The following is a 19,760-nucleotide window of genomic DNA, read 5'->3' as shown; positions in this document are numbered from 1 at the left end:
CCTCCTGCCTCCTGGGTTCAAGCAATTTCCCTGCCTCAGCCTCCCGAGTAGCTGGGACTACAGGTGTGCACCACCGTGCCTGGCTATTTTTTTGTATTTTTAGTACAGATGGGGTTTCACCGTGTTGGTCAGGGTGTTCTCAAACTCCTGATCTCAAGTGATACGCCCGCCTCAGCCTCCCAAAGTGCTGGGATTACAGGTGTGAGCCACCATGCCTGGCCTACTTGTTCTTTTTAACTAATTATAAAATTTATAACAACTCATATGTTGAAGTGATTTTAACAGCTTTAAGAGATTTCTGTGGCATTATCATTGACCTGTTTTTACTTTGTCTCAGTGATAGCTTTGTAGGGAAGATTAATTTTTCCTGAGCCCAGCAGAGAGAGGTGAGACTGATGGACATAAAAATAATATACTCAAGAAAATGTATTAATCAATAATGTATTTTATTATTAGAATACATCCATAAGAATCCTTTATATTTATGCATATGCTCTTCATGAATCTCTTCTTGTGGATATATTTATTTACTTATACATTTGTTAATTCAACATATATTTATTGAATAAATTTTTGAATATGGTAATAAACATTCATATTTATTATCATTATTATTATTATGAGACAGAGTTTCATTCTGTTGCCCAGGGTGGAGTGCAATGGCACCATCTCAGCTCACTGCAACCTCTGCCTCACAGGTTCAAGGGATAAGTAGCTGGGAATACAGGGGCCTGCCACCACGCCCATCTATTTTTTGTATTTTTAGTAGAGATGGGGTTTCACTATTTTGGCCAGGCTGGTCTCGAACTCCTGACCTCAGGCAATCCGCCCGCCTTGGCCTTCCAAAGTGCTGGGATTTGGGGCGTGAGCCACCGCACCTGGCCTCATATGTATAATTTTTGGTTGAATTAATATTTATAGTTTTCATCATTATGACTTTGTAATATTTTTCACAGCTGAGCTACATGGTATACCATAATTACCTTCTTTGACAACCTTTTGTTCTTCCTGGGATTAATAATTGCCTCCTGTTCTTTGCTTACTTTTCTAAATATTTATTCCTAATTCAATACCAGCTTTCAGAGACTATTTTCTGGTCAAATGCATGAGGCAATATGTCAGTTCCATTTTCCCCCCTTGGAAACAACCGTCATTTAGCCCTCTTTCTTCTATTCCACCATAGACTGATTGCCTTCTAGGCTGGTAGCTCAGTAAGTGCCCTGGAATTTTTTCCTTTACCTTTCTCCTGTGTTAGATCCCTAGTCACTGGATTTCATATTTCCGTTGTCTTAGTTTAGTTCCCTGTTTAGTGGACAATTCTCCAGAAGCTTTCTGAGAAAGGATACATGGGAGATAATGTCCTGAAAATGTCCATTCACATTTGATTGGTAATTTGGCTGGGTTCAGAAATCTAGTTGTGGACACTATTTTCCTTTATTGAAATGATTTAGAACGCGTTGCCTCATTGTCTTTCAGCTTTTGGTGTTGGTGTTGCTGTGGAGGAAAAAAGATGTCATTCTAATTCATAATCCTTTCTATGCAATCTTTTTGGTTTGTTTTCTTTCTGGAAACATTTAGGATCTTCACTTTATTCCTCTGACATTTCGCGATGACAAGCTTTCTTGTGGGGGTTTGCCACATGCTGTGCAGGGTAGTTGGTGGGCCTTTTAAATCTGGAGATTTAAGGTCTTTGGTTCTGAAAAATAATCTTATATTACATCTTTTTTTTTTTTTTTTTTTTTTTTTTTTTTTTTTTTTTTTTTTTTTTTTTTGAGACGGAGTCTCGCTCTGCCGCCCAGGCTGGAGTGCAGTGGCCGGATCTCAGCTCACTGCAAGCTCCGCCTCCCGGGTTCACGCCATTCTCCTGCCTCAGCCTCCCGAGTAGCTGGGACTACAGGCGCCCGCCACCGCGCCCGGCTATTTTTTTGTATTTTTTAGTAGAGACGGTGTTTCACCGTGTTAGCCAGGATGGTCTCGATCTCCTGACCTCGTGATCCGCCCATCTCGGCCTCCCAAAGTGCTGGGATTACAGGCTTGAGCCACCGCGCCCGGCCTATATTACATCTTTATCTCCTTTATTCCACTTTCTCCTTCTCTTTTCCCAGAATCCCTGTTAACTTGTTGGCATATCTTCTATTACACACCCTTCTGTTTTCTTATCAATTCTCTGCCATTTTCCATCATTCACCCCAAACTTTCCAGATTTCTACAACCTTATTTAAAAATTTTAGGCCGGGCGCAGTGGCTCACGACTGTAATTCTAGCACTTTGGGAGGCTGAGGCGGGCGGATCACCTGAGGTCGGGAGTTCGAGACCAGCCTGACCAAAATGGAGAAACCCCGTCTTAACTAAAAACATAAAACTAGCCGGGCGTGGTGGCGCATGCCTGTAATCCCAGGTACTCCGGAGGCAGGAGAACCGGTTGAACCTGGGAGGCGGAGGTTGCTGTGAGCCGAGATTGCGCTACTGCACTCCAGTCTGGGCAATAAGAGCCAAACTCCGTCTCAAGAATAAAAAAAAAAAAAAGAAAATTTTAAAACTCTGGCCATTATAATATTATTAATAATATTAAGAGCTCCCCCCTCCTTTTTGTTTCATGAGTGCAGCGTATCTTCTCTTACTTTCCCAAGGATTAATTGTAATTTTTAAAAAATCCAGGTTCCGGCCGGCGCGGTGGCTCACGCCTGTTATCCCAGCACTTTGGGAGGCCGAGGCGGGTGGATCACGAGGTCAGAAGATCGAGACCATCCTGGCTAACATGGTGAAACCCCGTCTCTACTAAAAATACCAAAAAATTAGCTGGGTGTGGTGGCGGACGCCTGTAGTCCCAGCTACTCCTGAGGCTGAGGCAGGAGAATGGCGTGAACCCTGGAGGCGGAGCTTGCAGTGAGCTGAGATCGCAGCACTGCACTCCAGGCTGGGCAACAGAGCGAGAGTCTGTCTCAAAAACAGAAACAAAAACAAACAAACAAAAATCCAGGTTCCTCCACTGTATTTGTTTCCTCTTAGGTTCTTCCTGCCCCCTTCTGTTGGTATTCATCCTTGTCTTATTGTAGAAATGTTTTCACAACCATCTGATTATCCTTGGTTGTCGTACATATTTTAAGTAAGGCACAAAACACCTGATTCTGGAAGCTCTGTGGACCTGGGCCAAGCCTGTAGACTGGAGAGTCTTTGGGGATTCTATGGAGACCCAGCCATTTCTTTGGGAGACCCTGAAATACCAGTGTTTGTCGTTGGTTTAATTTTTTTTTTTTTCCTCGTAAACTGACTTGGATATCTCATCTGTCTTTCTTTATGTCTGGAAAACTTTATCTCAGTTTCCCTTGACATACTCCTTCAACCTCCTGGGAGAGGTAGTGGGAGGGGAGATGAGCCTGTTTGACTAGTTCTGGGAATGTGGTGAGGGAAGAGATCTGGGGATTTCGGCTCTGTGCTGACATTTCCTTCATGCTAATCTGGTTTTGCACCCCTGCACTTCACCCTCTTTCAACTCCTGACCAAGTTAACTCTCGTTACTCACATCGGCAGTCATTCTTCATGTTCAAGACCCCATTCATCCCCCAGTCTCCACTAACTCTCCTGCTTCACTTCCGGTCTGCATTGGCTTGCTCATTTCTTCCCTGCTGAGCTCTTTGGTTTGCTAAGCAGCATCTCCGGAACAGCCCCCGTGCTATATGTTGTTTCTTGTGCTGGATGTGAGTTTTTTCTTGTCATGCTATGTGTTCTTTCTCGTTCAGGGGAGAGTCGCGGCTGGGTTGTTAGGATACTCGCGCCCCGTACCCGGGACGTGCAGGGAAGTGTAGAAGGGGGCGAGGGGCGAGAAACGCTGAATTCTAGCCTGAATTGGGAGGAGAGCCTCGCGAGTTGAGTTACGGTTCCTGATTCCATTTAGATAGAACGTTTTGTTAACTTGTAGGAATTTAGGAATTTCCTTTTCCATTTCTTTCATTAAAGCGCGAACGTAGTAATGACTTACACTGGTTGCACATTCATTACAATTGAAGATTATATTGATTTGCGAGCGCAAGTGTCCCAGGTGTCAGGATGGCCGAGTGGTCTAAGGCGCCAGACTCAAGCTTGGCTTCCCCGTGTTGAGGATTCTGGTCTCCAATGGAGGCGTGGGTTCGAATCCCACTTCTGACACATGTATTTTATTCTCCTTCCACTCTGCTTTCTCAGCCATTTCTGTGTTTTCATTCTCTCTACTGTTTCTATCCTAACTAAAATTATACACTTTCAATGAGGTCTATCCCCTTCCTTTTCGGTCTTGTTCGCTGTTTAATAGTGAATCACGTTTTGCTCTGCTTTGGTAAGTTCGTTAAAAGACGCATTCATTTACTACATGAGCACTCACCCAGAGGCGTCCTGGGAGGAAACCAGACTAGGTGGGAGTAGAAAGACATGTATGCAGACTCCACTATTACATACTGGCCCTGAGCTCATAGGTTATTGGGACTGCAGATTACATGTTTTTCCTCATGGCCAGACACCATCAAAAATCTAAGTGATGAAACTGAAATTGAAAGCAGCAAGGTTCACGCTCAAGTTACCGGAAGCAGGGCAAAAATAGAGAAATATGAAAGGTTCCACCGAGATTTGAACTCGGATCGCTGGATTCAGAGTCCAGAGTGCTAACCATTACACCATGGAACCATCCTTAGCAAAAGCAGAATACTCGATCCACCTGGGATCTCTCTTTTCTTCTACTTACTAATTGATTTAAAGTAATTTGGCAGCGGCAGTTTTTTGTTTTGGAGTGCCAAACACAGGGATGGGAGAGGGAGGGCTCACATACTGTTTCCACTGCGCCTTTCTCCCAGGTTTCTTTCCATCCTTCGGGGCAGCGCAGTATACTGATCTGGGAATATGGTTATTCCTGGAGATTTTTCTTCCGTTTCCAGCCCACGAAAAGATAAATTGAATTTTAGTCTCACGGTTTGAAAGGCAGAAAAGAGAGAAAAGAAAAATATACTATCTACTTTCTACAGTCTCATTTATTCATCGTACGATACCTACAGATGCCTCTAGAACAACCTCCGAGTATCTTGGCACTGCCCCTCAGTTGTAACCATGGGCTTGAATTTTTAAAATCTGTCTCCTGCATTCCTGCAAAATGCCTTAAGTGCAGGACTGAGTCTCACTCCTCTTTGATAGCCCACGGTCTGCTACTTTGTAGAAGCTCAATCAATGTTTGTTGCATGAATGCATAAATGAAAGAATGAGTGAATGAATGAACGAATGAATGAATACTCAGTGGGACAGCCCAACTTAGACTTTTGGGAGACTTTAGACTTCTTTTTTGCCTTCATTCGCTAGGCTAAATTTTACAAGTTCAAAAGGGAACTCCTCCTCCTCCTCCTATCTTCCTCCTATCTTCTTTCGCCTTTCCAGGTCCCGGCTCCCAGGTGGACATCTTAGCGTCCAGATGGCCCCACAAATAGGTGTCCTTTAGTATGGATGACCAAACGAGGATGTAATAGTGCTGGACGTAGTCATTTATTTTTTCAAATCTTAACTTTATTAAGATAACATGGTTCTTTACCTAGTAACTGTAAGAACAACATAAAACAGACCACATACAGGTATAAATTACTACTTTAGTCAATCTTAATATTAATTATTGGTCAATTATGCTTTTTTTTTTTTCCTTGAGATGGAGTCTCGCTCTTTCGTCCAGGCTGGAGTGCAGTGGCGCAACTTCGGCTCACTGCAAGCTCCACCTCCCGGGTTCACGCCATTCTCCTGGCTCAGCCTCCCGAGTTGCTGGGACTACAGGCGTCCGCCACCACGTCCGGCTAATTTTTTGTATTGTTAGTAGAGACGGGGTTTCACCATGTTAGCTGGGATGGTCTCGATCTCCTGACCTCGTGATCCGCCCGTCTCAGCCTCCCAAAGTGCTGGGATTACAGGCGTGAGCCATCGCGCCCGGCCTAGGTCAATTATGCTTAATGTGCCTCTCTAGTCTCTCAAGACTGAATTGCTAAGAAACCCTGGAATCATTTGCTGGTATTCATCCTTTCATTGTATCTCCAACCAAGCAAGGTGCCTGTTACAAAATATCTGCTCAATTAGTATGTATTGGATACATCTTTTGGAAGGTGAGGAAGGAAGCAGTGAAATTAAAAGACTTCTGGCTAGACGACTGTAAAGTGCTCCTAAGCATCTACCCACCTCCCTGCACACACAAACTCTCCATTCTATTTCCTCGAGTCTCCTAGCCTTAAAAGATGGTCTAAACTGCTCCAGATCCGGGTAAATAACGGATCAAGTCATTCTTCCCTAAAACAGGTGTCATTCTTTTTATTCTATGAGCCTGCACCTTATTTCTTAAAAAAAAAAAAAGAAAAGAAAGAAAGAAAAAGGAAAAAGGAAAAAGAAAATAAAAAATGGTTACTGTTTAAGATAATATCAGAATCTCAAAAGCTAACTCTTCAACTGTGTTCAACTAAGGGCCTTAAACTGCTCTCTGAGGATAGGTGAAGGGGGAAAGGCTGTAGGTGTCTGGTGACTGTTTCGTTTGTTGGTTCGTTTGTTTTTTCAGCCTTAGCACATTTATCCTTGGAGAAGACAATGGAAAATAGGGCAGATGAGCGTGCGTGGCTTATTTATTCTTGAGTCTGGAGTTAAGAAGGTTGTACTTTTTCCGTAGAATTGCCCATGGTTGGTTCACAAATCTTGCAAAGTGAATGAAAACACATGAGGGCCACTGAAGGGAATAACTAGGATAAGAGATTTCTGAACTCCTAAATCGAGAAACAGTTGGGCACTGTTTGGGGGACTGTACATATGGGTGTTACCGGTGGCCCCTTGGGAAACAGAAGAGGAACCTACCTCACTTAGGAGGCAGTGAGAACTGCCCACACAATACTTGAAAACGGACCTCTGCTGGGTCAGAAAAGAAACTCACTCTGGCAGCGGTGGGATTCGAACCCACGCCCCCGAAGAGACTGGAGCCTTAATCCAGCGCCTTAGACCGCTCGGCCACGCTACCGCCCACAGGCTGTGTCACCGCTTGCACTTTCACCCAAGTGACTGTCGCCCCTTTCCAGTCCTTTCATTCCCATTCCCACATCGCTATAAATCCTTCCCTCGGGCCCCTTCTTCAGCATTCCTCGCTTCTCAGCACAGCCCGAGAACCCCCGATCCCCGACACTTTGCTTCCTTTTAGCTCCCAGGTGGATCCCGGACAGGATGCTGCAGGTGGTGCAGGAAGGCAATCTTGCCCCATTCGTCATCAACACAGTGAAAAGGGGTCGAAGAGACCGAGAGCGCCAGAGGACGCCACGGGCTCCACATCCGCTTGGACTCCGGGAAGTAAGCCTCTAGACTTCAGGAATGAGCAAGTCCAACCGTTTGGTTTGAGCCTATTGCTTCCAAGAAAAGCGTGGAAAAATCCTGAGACCTCCTCCCCTCGCCCTTCGTCCATTTCAGGGGACCGAGTGTCTCCACGGAACTTCACCAGGGAGGCAAAGAGTGCACTCATTATTATTTGTCTTGTCTTCGTTTCAGAGGCTATACATCTGCGAAAGCCCTAATCACAGAGGGAACGACTGCTCGTTCCTGGCCCAGAAATGAGATGAGAAATCCAAGGCCCCGTACAGGAAGGACTTTTGCAAAGTCTGGACTCAACTGCCTTTGCAGCCCTTGAAGTCTCTTTAGGAAGGGCTGTGGGAGAACGAGGTTGGTTTAGGAGTTGGCCCCTGCCTTGTACTACGTAGTTTTGTCATCCAAAGTGTTTTAGAAGTGAATTAAATCATATTTCCACCTTATTTTGAAACACTGTAATTCGGATAACTTAAAACCTTATTAATAGTCTTCATAATCACGTTGGTGGAGCCCTTGCCTACACACGGGAGACAGTTGCCTCCTTAGCGCAGTAGGCAGCGCGTCAGTCTCATAATCTGAAGGTCCTGAGTTCGAACCTCAGAGGGGGCAACGCATCCGTTTTGCCATTTTTCTTCCTTTTGACCCAAAATGAGTAAGACAACGAAGGAAGTTGGCAAATCCTTGTTCTTACTCCGCTTTCTCTGTAGAAAAGAGTACAATATGTCTGGTAAGGAAAAAAGAAAAAATCTAAGGAAATTGCTTTGATGGAACAGAACGGGTAATTGCTGCTTAATAGAACCATGTTCAGTTACAAAACAGTGATTTTCATTAAGAATTAAATCTCCAAAATTCTTCTCATCTCCCCTCCCGCCCTGCATACCCATTGGAGATAGAGCTGGTAGCATTTTCAAATGTTTTTCAGATATGCTTGGCATTTGTCTTTGTTTTTAAAACACCAGAGTCAAGAAACTTACCAGTTTTAGAGTGCTAAGAGAAGAAAGAGTGGGTGGAGGGTTGTACTAGGGGTGTGGAAGGTATAGAATCTAATTATCAATTACTGACTTGGTTATCTTTTACCATCCTTCTGGAATGGCTTACGACCAGGTTGCCACCAATAACATTCCATATGAAAAAAGAAAGGAAACAAAAAGCTAACAAAAAACTACCCCCTCAGTCTCATTGCATTGGACCTTTTCTCTTGCTTCCAGTCCTGTTGACTGGATCGAAGTCATCCAAACTACCAGATGCAGGAAGGGGTAAAAAGGGAAACAAGAAGTGAAGAAGACAGGCTGATATTTACAGCCAAGATGAGCCCCTAACTCAAATAGTAATGAACAAGACTGATAATGTGCTGCTCTTGAGTCCTCCTTTGTTCAAAGCTATGTTCATATTAATCCATTCCCTCTCAGCTTTAAAATCACCCTCATATACTTTGTTTTGTGACATTGGGGCTGGGCACCTGCAAATGACATTTCCCAAACTCCTTTGCCCACTGGCTTCCTCTTGTGTTCTGTCAGTAAGAGGAACCAGAAAGAGACTAGAAAGCAAGAGGAGAGAAGCAAGGGCTACTTTCTAAATTTTGTTCTTCCTGTCAGGTCACTCCAACAATGGCAGTTGAGTCCCATCTCTATTTGTTCTCTTCATGCATTCCGAATGTCTCACTGCCCCTTACATAAATAAGTACTAGTCCAGCTGCAGCGCGTCCTCTTTAGCACTCCAGGGTGCCTTTCCTCAGTGGTCTCAACCTCTTCCTTTTCGTTCTTCCAGCCCCACAAGGTGGTAGCTACTTCCCAGTAGTTATTACCTCTGAGTTACTATGTTGTGCCTAGTTGAAATACCTAGTCTTATTCTTTTTTCTTTTTTTTTTGAGACAGAGTCTTGCTCCGTTGCCCAGGCTAGAGTGCAGTGGCATGAGCTCCGCTCACTGCAACCTCTGCCTCCCAGGTTCAAGCGATTCTCCTGCCTCAGCGTCCCAAATAGCTGGAATTACAGGCGCCCGCCGTGACCACGTCCAGCTAATTTTTGTATTTTTACCAGAGAAGAGGTTTCACCATGTTGGCCAGGCTGGTCTTGAACTCCTGACCTCGAGTGATCTGCCCTCTTCCGCCTTCCAAAGTGCTGAGATTACAGACGTGAGCCACCGCGCCAGGCCTTATTTCTTAACTAGACCTGAACCATACATAGTGGGTGCAGGGATAGCACTCCACACAACGGAAAAAGCTTCTGCTCTCATGGAGTTTACATTTTAGTGGGGAATGATAAAGAATAAACTCAACCAGATATATAAAATGTGAGGTAGTGATACATGCCATGAAGAAAAAGAGCAAGAGAATGGAGAACAAAGGGGAGGAGACTGCTTTATAATAAAGGGTGACCAAGGAGGCCTTCCTGATAAGGAGGCATCTGAACAGAGACTTGAAGGAAGTGAGTGAGTGAGTGAGCTGTGAGGCTATCAGGGAAAAGAGAATTTCAGGCCGAGGGAACAGTAATTACAAAAGGCTTGGCCGGAATGCCATTGGCATGTTCAAGGAACGATGGAGGAGAATAGTGCAGCTGAAGATCAGTAAACAAGGGAGAACTTGATAGGAGATGAGGGGGTTAGATACACATAGACCCTACATGATGCACATAGATCATGTAGGGTCTAAGAGGTCACGATCATGTTCAGAGAGGGAATACACTGCATAGGGCAGAGAAAAGATAACAGTGAATTAAGTTGTGGAGGTCAGCCAGACCTTGAGAATATTCTGATTCAGTGAGTCTGAGATAGAATCTGTGAAACTCCTTTTTTTTTTTTTTTTTTTTTTTTTTTCTGATGGAGTTCGCTCTTGTTGCCCAGGCTGGAGTGCAATGGCACCATCTTGGCTCACTGCAACCTCCACCTCGTGGTTCAAGTGATTTTCCTGCCTCAGCCTCCCGAGTAGCTGGGATTACAGGCATGCGCCACCAAGCCCAGCTAATTTTGTATTTTTAGTAGAGATGGGGTTTCTCCATGTTGGTCAAGCTGGTCTCGATCTCCAGACCTCAGATGATCCACGCACCTGGGCCTCTCAAAGTGCTGGGATTACAGGTGTGAGCCACCGCAACCGGCCTGAATCTGGGTTTTTAACAGTGACTCCAGGAGATTTGAATGCCATCAGTGTGGCAACATTTTGGAAGCCCCCGTCAAGGACTTACTCAGCCTGTATTCATTTATCCCATGTTGACTGTCTCTGGAGAGATCACTTCCTCCCAAAATTCTCCTCGTTATTATTTGGTCATCCAGGCCTTGCTTACTGGTTAAAACTAGCAGCAGTTGCCTCAGGTTTTCACAAGGCTCATCAAGAGCAGAATAAATGCTCTATGCTTCCCAGAGAACTCTCAAAAGCTACAAGGTGCCGTTTCCTATTCCGGTTTATTTCTAATTTTTCTTTTTTTGTAGAGGACTACGTGCTCACAAACAGGGTGTTCCCGATAAGTCCTGCTCTTGCAAACGAAGCAGGGTGTCCCCAATAAGTCCTGCTCTTGCAAACGAAGCAGGGCGTTGGGGGCTTGTTTATGTGTAAACATGTTGAAAATCCAGAAAGTCAGGGAAAGGTCAGAAAAACAACAATGTGTCTTGTGACTTGGCAACATTCCACAAATGACTGTATAAAATAAAGCAGAGCGGGCCATTCGAGGCGGCCGCCATGTTTGTCTTGTCTTGTGTGTTCATTCCTTTGTTTAGGAAACACGCGGACCCCAACATTTTTTTTTTTTTTTTTTTTTTTTGAGACGGAGTCTCGCTCTGTCTGCCTGGCTGGAGTGCAGTGGCCGGATCTCGGCTCACTGCAAGCTCCGCCTCCCGGGTTCACGCCATTCTCCTGCCTCAGCCTCCCGAGTAGCTGGGACTACAGGCACCCACCACCTCGCCCGGCTAGTTTTTTGTACTTTTTAGTAGAGACGGGGTTTCACTGTGTTAGCCAGGATGGTCTCGATCTCCTGACCTCGTGATCCGCCCGTCTTGGCCTCCCAAAGTGCTGGGATTACAGGCTTGAGCCACCGCGCCCGGTCTCTTTTTTTTTTTTTTTTTTTTTTTTTTTTTTGAGATGAAGTCTTGCTCTGTCACCCAGGCTGGAGTGCAGTGGTGTGATGTCGGCTCACTGCAGCCTCTGCCTCCCAGGTTCAAGTGATTCTCTTGCCTCAGCCTCCTGAAGTAGCTGGGACTACAGTCATGTACCACCACACTTGGCTAATTTTTGTATTTTTAGTAGAGACGGACGGAGTTTCATCATGTTGGCCAGGCTGGTCTGGAACTCCTGACTGCAAGTGATTCGCCCACCTCTGCCTCCCAAAATGTTGGGATTACAGGTGGGAGCCACTGGCCTTGCCCTGTTTTGCTTTATTATTGCCTTTCCCTGTAAAGAGCTTCTTTTGGTAAATAAGCAGCTGAGACATCTTGACACCTCCTGCCCTCCAGGTTCCCAGGGGCAGTCTGGGCACAAATTTTCTTTCTTCTAGCTGTTCCCCAGTTTCTCTGCACCATTCCTCCCCACTGCCACATAGTCGCTAAGCCATGTCTGGATGGCCTTCTTCTGCACAATGGCCTAATTTATGTTTTTGCATCATCTCTTCCTTCACTCTGACTCATTCTTTACATAAAGCCAGTGTACTCTTAAAAGTAATCTCATCATGTCGTTCCTTCCTGCTTAGAATTCCCAGTGGCTTCACATTGCTGCTAGGGTGCCGTCAGCTCTCTGTACTACTAGCCATAACCTCTGAGCCTGTGAGTCACTGGTCTGTCCCTGCCTTTCTGTCCACCTCAGCCCCCACCCTCATCAACACTCTCTTGAGCTCTCTGCACACAAGCTGCGCAGGACTTCTCTCAGGTGTCTGAAATTGCTCTGCTCTTTGATCTTCTTGGAATGCTGGAGTCACATTTTCGTCCAACTAGGCCTTTAGTTTTCAGTTGAAACATCACTTCCTGGGAGAAGTCTTCTCTAAGCTCCTGGAAGGGGTCATCTCCCTTTATAATCCATGCTCTTGAAGACAGGGGGCGGAGTGTGATTTGCAGTGTGCATTATTTTGTCTCACCTTACTTTTCTTCCTCTGTGTTCTCTTTATCTTGATTTAAATCTATTAACATTTTCCACTTTATCTTATAGTATAGTTGTGTAGATAACCTTGAATCTGTTTTGCAATAGTAGCATAAATGCATGCCTGATCAGAAATGTACCACATGACAACCATTGTGCTAAACCTAGCCTTTGAGGAAGGGATTTCTGTTGTGAGATTTAAGGAAGTGAAGTGGTTGAGAGATTAAGAAACTTGTCTAAAGTGGCACAACCAAAGTGGTTAAATACATTGTTCTAAATGATCTATTTTACAATAATAAGATTAATAATTGTGATAACACTTAATTTTCGCGGAAATGTCAGCAGGAGTTTGCTTATATTATCTCAATGAATTTGCAAAGTTAAGTCATGAGATTATGCTTGTTTTTCTCAACATTTTGTAACCTAAACTTTTATTGAGAGCATTTATCACAATGGCTGTTTAAACAGAGTGTAATTTGTCCTTTAATTGCTGCCTTTCCCTTTTAAAGTATGAACCCCCCAAGGGCTGAGGTAGTACCTCTGCACTGCAGTAAACCCAGGGCAACAGCTGAGCGCCTTGCTCGAAATAAGTTCTCAAAACCTATTTTTGTGCGCTCTTTGTGCCAGGTAGTTTTTTTTTTTTTTCCGGAGTCTCACTATGTCACCAGGTTGAAGTGCAAGTGGCGTGATTTCGGTTCCTTGCAACCTTCGCCTCCCGGGTTGAAGCGATTCCCTTGCCTCAGCCTCCCGAGTAGCTGGGACTACAGGCGTGCGCCACCAAGCCCGGCTAATTTTTTGTGTTTTAGTAGAGACGAGGTTTCACCATGTTGGCCAGGATTAGTCTCGATCTCCTGACCTTGTGATCGCACGCCCCGGCCTCCCAAAGAGTTGGGATTACAGGCGTGAGCCACGGCGCCCGTGTGACAGGTATTCTTAAGGTCGCAGGCAAGACTGGAGCATAACCTTTGAAGACTAAAGACCAGACAAACCCGGCGATTACGTCTGTAGTTATACATTACTTTTACAAGTAACTGTTTGGATTACGTTACACAAGGATGGGAGTTAATTTTTTCCATGAGCTGGGGACAAAAATAACTGTGAGCCATATTCAAAGAGGACAAAAGTATAGATGGGAATAAAGAAAAGGGTCGTGGACAGGGTTTAGATTGGAAGATACCGAGTTTGTGCACCTTCTTACTCACTGGAATACTCATGAAGAAGCCCCTCTTCAAGAAGCCCGGATAGCTCAGTCGGTAGAGCATCAGACTTTTAATCTGAGGGTCCAGGGTTCAAGTCCCTGTTCGGGCGTAACTTGTGGTTTTTAGCACCTGATTCTCACTTCACGTTTGAAAAAGCCAAAAAGGAAAGTATCATTTCCTTTTTGGACAGATTACATATACTGCAAAATTTCACAAAACCCGTTAGAGCCCCAAATTTCAACCCACAGATAGGTAAGTAACTCTGATGCAAAATAAAAGTAGTGAGGTGAATACATGGGACCTCTACAGTGAGATAGCCCCAGATTTTCGGAAGAAAACTAGCATTTAAGGATAACCTTAGAATACGAAGTATTTAATATTTTATTATTCCTGTTACTCTGTTTACAGGTGCCAGAGTAATCTTCTGTTGTTACTTGCTTTCCAGTACAGAGTTTATTTTACGTAGGAGGGACTATACTGATCAATTATCAAGAAAGTTATAATATGTTCATATTCTGGCTTGACATGTTTCTGGCATTTAGTTATTGTGAGTCAGCCCTGCAAGTCTGAAAAACTAGGTGAATTTAAAAATAGTTTCTGACGGGGCGCGGTGGCTTACTACGCCTGTAATCCCGCACTTTGGGAGTCCTAGGCGGGCAGATCACCTGCGGTCAGGAGTTGGAGGCCAGCCGGATCAACATGGTGAAACAGTCTCTACTAAAAATACAAAAATTAGGCGGGCGTGGTGGCGCGCGCCTGTAATCCCAGCTACTGGGGAGGCTGAGGCAGGAGAATCGCTGGAATCCGGGAGGCAGAGGTTGCAGTGAGCCGAGATCACGCCGCTCCACTCCATCCTGGTAGACAGAGCGAGACTCAAAATAAATAATACAAATAAATAAATAAAATAAAAATAGTGTCTGATTCTGCAAAGGAGAGGAACAGACTCTGAATTGTGATGGCTCCAATAAAGATAAAGCAGTTTCTGAAGAGCTGCCTGAACAGCCAGACAACCTAGCTCTTAGGCTTCTCCCAAATCTAACAGCATTTCCTTAACTGTGGTTAGCTGCAGACTTCTGGAACCAGAGGCCTAGGGTCCAGAAGACACTGTTAAGATGTTCCCTATAAAACATTTCCTTAAGCCGACCCCAGAATGAACTGTTAAGAGAGCTGTCCTGAAATACAGACCCTTAAAGTCCAGACATTTTGGAGGAGATGCCTAATGAGAGCCCTCTCTTTTTCCAGCACAAACTGGGCCAGAGAGGTATAGCCTGCAAGATGAATTTCAGTATGTGTAACTGCTGGGGTAATGATTGCAAATAATCTAAGTTTGAAATGTTGATTTTGTGCAGTAAGATAGTGACAGGAAGCATGGAAAGAAAACCATAACATTTAATATGCAAATTAAATGATTGATTTGAGAAATACTTGTTTATCGGATACTGTACTAGGCACTGAAAATATAGAAGTGGATAAAACAAATTCAGTCTCTACCGGAATTTACAATCTAGGAGGATGGGTGGGCAACAGACAATAAAGACGTTAAAAAATAAAAGAACAAGGAAACTTTATATAGCAAAAATTATATGAAGAAAATAAAACAGCTTGAGGTGACGTGATGGCAGGTTGGTGAGAGAAGGGATAGTGTGTTAGTTTCCTAGGGCTGCCATAACAAATTGAGTATCAGGTTTTCATCTGTCTATTCATTTTTTCAATAGATTAAGTTGTACCGGTAGGAGGATACTGTCCCAAGAGGGAATTGAGATCAGAGGAACTTGGACAAAACAGTATGCCCTCTGGAAAGAGATGGTACTACAAAAACTAAAAGAGATTTACTGGAACTTGATAATCCGTCGGGACTTAGAGAGTTGAGACTTCATTTGTTTGACAACATATACGGGGCCAAGCAATTATAGAGATAATTATATAATGAACAAATAGTTTTTTAAGTTGGGGACAAAAATGGCAACTGCCCCCTCTGAGGTTCGAACTCAGGACCTTCAGATTATGAGACTGACGCGCTGCCTACTGCGCTAAGGAGGCAGACAGCAAAAGCTTTTCGTCACGTGTTTTCAACACTGATTTTTACTTCATTTAAACTTTTTAATGTCTACATTACCTTTATTTTAAATTTATAAGATAAAATATTCTTATGAAACCTCTTAAAAGCTCAACAGCTCCCAAAACTTGAATCAGATGAAGAAAGTCGCTGCTGATCCGCTGCTTTTGCCCTCTTATTCTGAGCTGATGACTCCCCACTTCTCACCTCAAGTAGAAAATTTCCTAAACGTCCTGTCCAGAAACCTGACACTTAACCTGCACGGGGGTCCATCCATTTTGTCTGGAGAGAACAGGAAACCAGCCTGTTTCCTCTCTCCCTCCATACCGGTTCTTTCCCACAGGAAAAGTGATCCAGTGTTTCCCATCGGGAAGCATTGAAGCTTTTACTATCTTAAACAACAAAACAACCTCCTTTGACAGGCGTCTCCACCTGTCGCTATCTCATACGCTCAAACTTCTTGTAAGGCTATCCTAATGTACAGCAAACTTCTTGTAAGGCCGCCTGTTTTAAGAAAATACCTCCCAACTTCTTGTAAGGCCGTCTGTTTTAAGAAAATACCTCCCCAAGTCCCATTGGCTTTTCAACCCACTGCAGTCTTCCCCGATCACGCCTCCTTCTCGGTCTTGAGGAAGTCCAAAGGGATTTGGACAAATGCAACTTCATGGTGTAAAGAATATGGCGCTCTTGGTGCAAACTCTTGGGCATCTGCTAGGATGTGAGAGCGGTCGTAATAAGCAGGAAGGGGTGAAAAGCTTATCTTCTCCACTGACTTTGTTTGCCAGGGGATTATCCGAGGGTTAGCACTCAAAGACCCACCTCCCAGGAAAACCCTACCTGGGATGTGAAAAGTCTGGGCTTTCGGTTTTTGGCGATAGGTTGGAGAGATTACACACACACAAAAAGTGACAACCCCACCCTTGTTCCCACCCCTGCCCCAGGACTGAAAGTAACACTGATTTTATTGCCAATGGATAATAGGGCTTAGGTTATCCCACTTTTGTAGTTGTGGCCGTTTTTCCCCTGGCCCCTGATGGTGACAACCTTGGACCATGCATCTCTCTGAGTGAGGCGACTTAAATGCGCGATGTTAGCGTTTGTAATCGTGAGCGTAACACTCGATCTTTGACTGTAGACTGTCGTGTCTACATAGTGCTAGTTTGTATTGAGATAGTGCTCGTTTAATTTAATTTAATTATTTATTTATTTTGAGACGGAGTTTCGTTCTTGTCGCCCAGGTTGGAGTGCAATGGCGTGATCTCGGGTCACTGCAATCGCTACCTCCAGGGTTCAAGCGATTCTCCTGCCTCAGCCTCCCGAGTAGCTGGATTACAAACCTGCACCACCACTCCCGGCTAATTTTTTGTATCTTTAGTAGAGACGGGGTTTCACCACGTTGGCCAGGCTAGTCTGGAACTCCTGACCTCAAGTGATCCGCCCGCCTCGACCTCCCAAAGTGGTGGGTTTACAGGCCTGCACCACCGCGCCCGGCCTTAGTTTAATTTTTTTTTTTTTTTTTTTTTTTTTTTTGAGACGGAGTCTCACTCTGTCGCCCAGGCTGGAGTGTCGCCCAGGCTGGAGTGCAGTGGCGCGATCTCGGCTCACTGCAAGCTCCGCCTCCCGGGTTCACGCCATTCTCCTGCCTCAGCCTCCCGAGTAGCTGGGACTACAGGCGCCCGCCACCTCGCCTGGCTAGTTTTTTTAATTTTTATTTTTAGTAGAGACGGAGTTTGGTCTCGATCTCCTGACCTGGTGATCCGCCCGTCTCGGCCTCCCAAAGTGCTGGGATTACAGGCTTGAGCCACCGCGCCCGGCCAGTTTAATTTTTAACATTGTGAATACTATGGCCAGATATTTAGAGTTTAGATAACGAAAATGAGAACGATTATCATGCGAATGCCAGCATAACTCAGATAGCACTGAAAAAGTCTAAACAGACTGTTACTTGAATGACAGATAGAAGGACTGGATTTGGAGAATATATAATCAAAACGGAGCATACTACGCAAAATTCAAAACAGATTTGGATGTGAAAGTACACAGGGACACTGCATCTCTCCAGTCTGGGATGAGAGGCAAGAACTTGTGAACCAATCTAAAGAGTTTTTGTCTCCCAAAAGTGACGCCAACACTCTGTAGAGAATAGCATTGGGTTTGCTTACAAGCAGACCTTAAAGAAAATTAAAATTAAAAATAAATACAAGAAAATAGCATTGGGCAGAATATTAGGAAAGAACACACATTATTTTATGGCTTCCTTAATTACTCTATTTCCTGATGCAGAGGTTGCATCTCCTAGGTGAACAAGAGGAAATTCGGATACCACATATTGATCTCTTGCAGTGGAGAGCTGATTCTATCAGATGACCAGCTGATGTTGAAAATCATCTTTCTTGGTATGTATGAAGACTTAATGAAACCACTTGAAACATAATCATTGATACGTTGGTCAACTACAAGTTAGACCTTGCTCGTCTATCTGCATATTTGGCAGACAGTGCAAATGTAAATTTTGGCAAATTCCATTCAGACTATAAACTTTTTACCAAAGAAAATGAAAAGATCTTACATGTGAACTGTTCTGCACACGTTGTTCACAACACTGCTGAGAGGCCCGGCATGAGAGCTCAGGCCTGTAATCCCAGCACTGTGGGAGGCCAAGGCGGGTGATCACCTGAGGTCAGGAGTTTGAGACCAGCCTGGCTAAAATGGTGAAACCCCGTTTCTACTAAAAATACAAAAAATCAGCGGGGCGTGGTAGCACATGCCTGTAATCCCAGCTACTCGGGAGGCCAAGGCAGGAGAATCACTTGAACCCCAGAGGCAGGGGTTGCTGTGAGCCGATATCGCGCCATTGCACTCTAGTTTGGGCAACAAGCGCGAAACTCCGTCTCAAACAAAACAAAACAAAACAAAACAAACAACACTGCTAAGAAGGACTGTGATTTGCTTACTGGTGATATCGAGGCTTTCATGGCTTATTGAGTTTTATGGTCACTTTTTAGTTTCCTCAAAATGTGCAGAAACAATAAGATTTTTCACTTTATAGAAACGAAAGGAGGTAGCCTCTTTAGAAATGTCTAAAGTTGACTATCATTATTGCTGGCCATAGGATAGATGTTAAAATGTTTACTTGGTGTAAAATCATATTTTCAAAGTGTGGGACAAGAGGAATGCTATTCTCTAATTTGAAAATATTTTAAGAGTGAGAATAGAGAAAAGAACTACCGTAAAACAGAAATTTACAGTTTCATTTGTTTGATGTTGTCAAAGAACAAAATTTCAACACATTTAGGTTAAAGATTAGATCAACTTTTATTAGCAATTTATGAATCAGGCAGCATCTCATCTACGAAATAAGAAGGTGCTCTGATGAGGAGATGAGGTTTATAGGTAGAAAAGGCTGAAGAAACTACAAACAAGGAACAATAAGTGCATTGGTAATTTCAAAGTGACTTTCCTTGTAGGTTAAAGCAGAGAATACTTCCTTATCATGCTGGCTGAGGTAGACTGGACCCTTTTCTTTTTTTTTTTTTTTTTTGAGACGGAGTCTTGCTCTGTAGCCCGGGCTGGAGTGCAGTGGCCAGATCTCAGCTCACTGCAAGCTCCGCCTCCCGGGTTTAGGCCATTCTCCTGCCTCAGCCTCCGGAGTAGCTGGGACTACAGGCGCCCGCCACCTCGCCCGGCTAGTTTTTTGTATTTTTAGTAGAGACGGGGTTTCACGGTGTTAGCCAGGATGGTCTCGATCTCCTGATCTCGTGATCCGCCCGTCTCCGCCTCCCAAAGTGCTGGGATTACAGGCTTGAGCCACCGCGCCAGGCCGACTGGACCCTTTTCTACTGGTTGCTGTGAATCTCCTGTTTTTTGGAAAACTGACCCATTTTAAAGTTCAGTTTGATCACTTGGTACCCTGCACAAGTGACTCCCTTCTGGTTTGGTCTGGTCTGTTGGAACCTAGTGCAGGAGTTCATTCCAAAACAATAGCCTCCCATTAATTTTAACAATGTTATGTTATGTAGATTGTGACATAAAGATTCATACACTAAGAAAAGATTCTTTTTTTTTTTTTAAAGACTGCTTCAGAATGCAAGTTAACTAGGACTTTATCAATCTCTTGCTAAA

The 19,760-nt window shown here is 44.2% G+C and overlaps 1 long non-coding RNA gene and 6 other non-coding genes across 7 annotated transcripts; 4 read left to right on the top strand and 3 right to left on the bottom strand.

Annotated features, from left to right (window-relative positions):
* Positions 1–4,041: 4,041 nt before the first annotated feature.
* Positions 4,042–4,146, top strand: TRNAL-CAA (transfer RNA leucine (anticodon CAA)). The gene is made up of 2 exons: positions 4,042–4,079; positions 4,102–4,146. It is a non-coding gene; the product is annotated as a tRNA-Leu (tRNA).
* A 438-nt stretch (positions 4,147–4,584) lies between these two features.
* Positions 4,585–4,656, bottom strand: TRNAQ-CUG (transfer RNA glutamine (anticodon CUG)). The gene has a single exon. It is a non-coding gene; the product is annotated as a tRNA-Gln (tRNA).
* Positions 4,657–6,912: 2,256 nt separating this feature from the next.
* TRNAL-AAG (transfer RNA leucine (anticodon AAG)) lies at positions 6,913–6,994 on the bottom strand. The gene has a single exon. It is a non-coding gene; the product is annotated as a tRNA-Leu (tRNA).
* Positions 6,995–7,070: 76 nt separating this feature from the next.
* On the top strand, positions 7,071–7,828 carry LOC105491603 (uncharacterized). The gene is made up of 2 exons (XR_011623141.1): positions 7,071–7,317; positions 7,513–7,828. It is a non-coding gene; the product is annotated as an uncharacterized lncRNA (long non-coding RNA).
* Positions 7,829–7,865: 37 nt separating this feature from the next.
* On the top strand, positions 7,866–7,938 carry TRNAM-CAU (transfer RNA methionine (anticodon CAU)). The gene has a single exon. It is a non-coding gene; the product is annotated as a tRNA-Met (tRNA).
* A 5,680-nt stretch (positions 7,939–13,618) lies between these two features.
* On the top strand, positions 13,619–13,691 carry TRNAK-UUU (transfer RNA lysine (anticodon UUU)). Its single transcript has one exon. It is a non-coding gene; the product is annotated as a tRNA-Lys (tRNA).
* Positions 13,692–15,549: 1,858 nt separating this feature from the next.
* TRNAM-CAU (transfer RNA methionine (anticodon CAU)) lies at positions 15,550–15,622 on the bottom strand. The gene has a single exon. It is a non-coding gene; the product is annotated as a tRNA-Met (tRNA).
* Positions 15,623–19,760: the final 4,138 nt, after the last annotated feature.

Source organism: Macaca nemestrina, chromosome 5 (genome assembly GCF_043159975.1).
Source record: "Macaca nemestrina isolate mMacNem1 chromosome 5, mMacNem.hap1, whole genome shotgun sequence".
Lineage (NCBI taxonomy): Eukaryota > Metazoa > Chordata > Mammalia > Primates > Cercopithecidae > Macaca > Macaca nemestrina.
This window is presented reverse-complemented; position numbering and strand designations above follow the sequence as displayed.